Source organism: Echinops telfairi, unplaced genomic scaffold (genome assembly GCF_000313985.2).
Source record: "Echinops telfairi isolate 266 unplaced genomic scaffold, ASM31398v2 ScPeMD7_60;HRSCAF=208, whole genome shotgun sequence".
Lineage (NCBI taxonomy): Eukaryota > Metazoa > Chordata > Mammalia > Afrosoricida > Tenrecidae > Echinops > Echinops telfairi.
Window position 1 is genome coordinate 17805542 of NW_022103958.1, and position 5690 is coordinate 17811231.

The window sequence follows — 5690 nt, forward strand, 5'->3', positions numbered from 1 at the left end:
TTGTAAATTACTGTCTCTTACCCATTTCTAGAGTGCAAAAAGAACCTGCAGAAGCATTTTTTTGCTCCTCCTCTACATCCCACACTTTCTATTTTTCCCAGGTTACGTATGTCTACATTCCACTCTTCATCCAGAAACGTGAACTCCAACTTCGCATAGCTACCTGCCTCATTTACCCTGACTTTATCCATTGAGACTTAGCTGTTAGGTGCCCTTGAGTTGGTTCCAACGCAGTGACTGTACAACTTGCTTGAGCCCATTTGTTGAGCCACTGTGCCAATCTATCTCATGGAAGGTCTTTCCTCTTCTTTTCATTCCAAACATGATGGGTGTCTTTTTCTAAGCTTATAACTTTCATATAGAACAGGTAATAAACAAAAATACTTATTTTAAAAAGGCAGAAAGAATGCAGAAAAATCCACACGATTTGTATCCACTACCTTTAAACACTGGAAGCAGATATTAGACTGCGTAAGTAAGTACTGAACAATCAGGTGGGGGGGGTCTTTTAACATCATGCCATCTTCATCAGGTACTAGGAAAATAAGTAGAGCAGGAACAATGTTTGTCATAAATGCTTGATTTGTAAACACTAAGAATAGTCAAGTTCTACAGAATAGCAAAAAGGTACCAGATTAGATGTAATCTAAGTTTCACATTATAAGGTAAGCGTTCGACATTTAAAAAGAAACAAGAAAAGAGATTATCCAGTAAAAAGCTGTATGAAGTTATGTATAAATGAAAGCAACTGAATCTCATTGAAGAGTTTTAGCACTGCTTACTTTGAACTAAATTCTTAAAAAGACTAAAGCTGTGCATTCAAATGATCAGAGATCATCTTAAATGGCATTAAAAAAATTACTTATTTTTAAAAAGCTACTCATTAGAATGAGTCTTTATAAACGGAATTGTTTTATAGTCTTTAGAGTTCAACACAAAAGGGCACAAAATAAAATGTAATTTAAAATGCAAACCAAAAGGAATCTTCCATTATTAAAGTTTATTTCCGTTACTTTGTTAGGATAATAGCACGGAGGTGGATGCAATGCAATTAATTTACAATGGTTCTGGTACCAGGAGCTGTCTGTTCTGCTGTCAACTTTCTAGAAGTGTTGCTTTAAAACTCCAAGACCAAACTCACTGCTATTGAGTCAGTTTCGACTCGACGTGATCTTACAGAACAGGGTTTCCAAGTACGACACAGGAATAGGAAGCTTCACCTTTCTCCAGGAGAGCGGTTAGGACTTTTAACCTGCTGATCTGGCTGCTAGCAGCCCAATGCAATAAACCACTGTAACACCAGCATTCCCAGATACAGCTTGCTTACACTACCCTAATTTTAAAAACAGATCATGCCACTAGCCTCATCAACTTTGCTTCCTTCAAAATACAAAAACAGCATGTCAGGGAAATTCTATTTTCAAAAATAACATTTCAAGTAAAGCTATATACACTATTCCCCCTTTCATGGATTAATCCATTTTAGAGTTTTGTTGGGAAAGTGCAAGTATTTCTATGTAATAATTTAGTCAAAACAAAATATTTATCATATACAGTATGGATGGTACAGTGATGTTACTAATAGTCCTCACCTAAAAACTTACCACTACATTAAAAAAAAAAAAAAAAGTAACGTAAGCACAGAAAGACACACAAAAACATCAAGTTTGGACAATAGGTAATACAGGAAGTTAAAGGAAGTAGACACTACTTTAGGTGACCGTGGCCAAGAAACACAATCTTCCTCTCCTTTCTCAGGAAGAGTGAGTTTTCAACTCTGCCCATCAGTGTCTCTTTCACGCACGCTTTTATACTTAAATTTTATCCAACAGCAGCACTAGTACAGCGAGTGGGAGAAAGAAAAGATAGGAATTAAAGTCAAGAAATGTTGGCTGAACTTCCCTTTACTACCCCACATATATTCTCTACCGCATAGGTGGCATTGATTTACTCTGTAAAAAGAAATCAACATTGAAAAAGACAGAAATCTGGATATAAAAATTAAGATGGGAAGTCTGTCACACCCCCTCCCCTTTCCTTTACTGTTAATGCATTTCCAAAATTTTTCTGGCATATGACATCCTAAACTTGAATAGAAACTAAGACTTATTTGGAGCTAACCTAAACATAAAGAAAAACATTCAGTTTAATTTCATTACAAGACATGGACTAATGTTCCAAAAACACCTAGCAAAAAGGGACTTTTCTTGACTGCTATACTCTCAGGGCCATAACCTGGAGACTCAGCACACAGTTTAACCAGACACTAAAAAGGAAGGATGGAAAACGGTTTTTCCTTGGCATTCAATTGACTTTCTAAAATATAGGGCTTGAAGCAAAGTCTTTACTTGGCTCAACATGATGAGCTTAAACATGGAAATTACATTCATGTTGAAGAGTATTAAAAATTCTAATGATTCCTGTAAACTATTATGAGACCTTGGATATCACCCACTCAACATGCACCATTATTACACGAGCATCTCAATGTCCTGTTCTGTAAGCTGAAATGCACTAAATAGGCTAAGATGCCTTTAAGCTCTTATGTCTTGAACCCTTTAACATATGGCAATAAAATTAAGGTCATGATAAAATTGTTATATTCAACCTTTCATAAATTTTATAAAAAAGAACGAATCATCTAGCCTTAAATTAACTAAGATATATAAAATAATGGTAAATCATGCCTATCTGTAAGTCACACCAAGTATTTGCTAATTCAAATAAGATATTTATGATTTGTCCATGTTAAAACCAGCCACTCAAAAACACAACCATCCTTTTTTTAATACTTAGGAATTTACTCATACTAGAGCAAAAGCTGAGTACATCTCATGAGAGAATTGTTAGTTCTCATTAATTAAACAATTCATAGATTGACTTTGTTAAATTCAGATTTTAACTACTACTCCGTCTTCCCCGCGAACACCACACAGCCCAAGAAAGCACATTAAGCATTATAGGCTTTCTCCCCCACGACAAGGTGAACTCAAAACAAAGTAATCACGTCCTCTGCAATGCAGAGAAAGAGTTCTTGCAGTCAATGGGAAAACTAGCATATTAGCGATCTTAAATGTTAAAGAAAACCTTCAGATGCTACCTCCCCACAAGATTTACTGTTATGAAAGTTAAAATTTTTTATTTATATTTCTTAACACAAATTCTGCACAATAGCAACAATGACTATTACAAGTCAAGGCACACTGCAATGCTCTGGAAAGAACACACAATAGCCTCCTCCCACAACAATAGCCTCCTCCCACAATGACAGCAGCCTTTTTCAAAAGCGGATGTCTGAAGTGACCAGTATGAAGAACAGAAGATTTAAAGGGAGCACTATGACAAGGTACTACAGTACAGCTTTGGTGATCAAAGTTCTGGTCAAGCATTAGTTGCAAAGCTGTCAGGCTGTTTTGTTTTTTTGAAGGAAAAGAACACTGGCTCATCTTTTACCTACATTAAGAAACTAGAATCTAAACTCATACACTTGGTGTATACCAAAGAGTAATTTTAAATTCCACCCATTAAAAGCATCTTTTTAGTCTTCATCAAAACCAACTCTATCTTACAACTTCAAATTAGGTCTTTTTAGATAAATTAGTTTTCAAAGATCATCTTGCATAGCCTAATTCTGTACTAACTGATGAAGAAAACTAAACAATTGTACAATGCAAAACTTTTAATCAGTCTAATTTTTGTAAATGGGAATTTTACACTTTAACTGCATTTCTCTTTGCTAAACATACCCCTGTAGTTTTTTATAGACACAAACTTCAAAAACCACCAAGCTACTTACTACTGTTGTGTTACATAATAGGGTATTTACATGTTAAGCACGCATTCTCAACTTTAATGTCTAGCTTCCCCTTTCGAAGTCCAAATTGTGCAAAAATTAAAAAATAACTTTTTCTAAAAGGAAACTGCTTCAATTATCTGTCTTATTCAAAGGCATTGTACATACCTGTCAACTAGTCATTTTTGGCAAGATATTTTAGTAACCAGGGAAAAGGCGTTTGATCCAGATGATTCCAATACAATATGTCAAGATTGAAATATAGCTCAAATGTTCAGACTTCAGGAAAAAGAAATCTAGTGGTAAATGGTATCTTACTTTTACTCTATTTGTTCCTAAAAGGTCCCAGACTGGTTTGTAAAGCAAACTTAAGGTTTAGAATTAGAACTGTTCACTACCTACTAAGAAATTAATGGTACACCTCTGCAGATTGAAAAATTAAAGACGAAATGTGCTTAAAGGAGGAAAATCCAAATGCCTTGATAAGTACTACTTCTCAATAAGTGAAAGTTTTAATAAAGCTAGTACTGCCAATGTATTGAACAGGTAGGTTTATCAAGATACCTCACCTGTTACTTGAACTTTTCCCTGTTATCTATCAAGCAAAAAATAAATTACATTTGGGCAATATGAAATCTCCATCAGTCAATCATCTGTGTAATAATTAGATTATTTCCTCTAAGACTGGTGGCAAGGTTGTCACCAGATAGAGCTACATAAGCTTATAAACTGGAGTGAACTATCATAGTTGAAGCCCTTATAAGACTTACAAAGTATTTTTCCAGACCCACTAGAACCCAATAGTCATCACACAATTAAAGTACCTACAAATCAGTGCTTGATTCTAATAAATGTTTAAATTAAAACATCTATACTCAAAGGATATTAATTTGTATTTTCTGATGCCTATTCCAGAAGAAAATGGAGTTTTCCTAGAAATTCTGAAAAACATTCAAGCACAAACTAGACTGACAGAATTGTTTCTTGCATTAAGAGACGTTTTAAATACCTAAGTTGGTCTAAATTCCAACAGGATGAGCAAAAACTAAACCACATGACATGACTTAGAAGATAACTGGCCTTAGGCATGCTTACTAGTCTATTTGAATGTAGTTACTACTTCAATGCTAAACATAATTTTGTGTTGTACTGTTATTTTGAAATCCGTTATTCAAAATCACATAACAAAAGCATGCTTATTAACATAAAGGATTGGCAAAAGTGAGACATCTCATAATTTGCTAATCTCTCAATTTTAAATAAAGTCCATGAGATCCAAATAGAAATCTCATGGTCCAATACTGAAGTACCATATATAAACGTTTGTTTTGAAAACTCTTCAAAAATGTGTAAGAACTCAATTAAAAAGCAATTATATTATCACCAGCTATCAATTTATTTCCCATAGACCAAATTTTGTCGGCGTCACTAAGCTCAACATCTCAAGTAACGTTATTAGGTGGCTATGATAAACCAGGACTTAAAATCTTGACTTCTCCAAAATTCAATCTATGATGGTAAGTATGAGGCAAGCGTTACTTGGTCTTATCAAGAGTGGGTTTTTTTAATGGTAAAAATTAACATGAATTCAAATGTCTAACTTCCCCTTTTTGTCTCCACTCCCCCCAGCCCTCTCAAGGTGGAGTTATTCGCTGAGCCTTTCACCCCCCAGCCCCTATGCGCAGACCTACAGACGCAAGTCTAAGGGAGGGCACCCCGCTCGGTGCGGACCGCACGGAACAAAGGGCCGTCCTTTTAAGATGAACCTCACGGTGTGTCCCAGAATGACTTAAACTTTGATTGAAAAAACACTGTGGGTGTGGCTCGATTTGGGGGGAGGGGGCCGAAGGGAGCCTGGGGCGGCTGCCGGCCCCAGCCCTCCCCCCCTGCTTTCGCT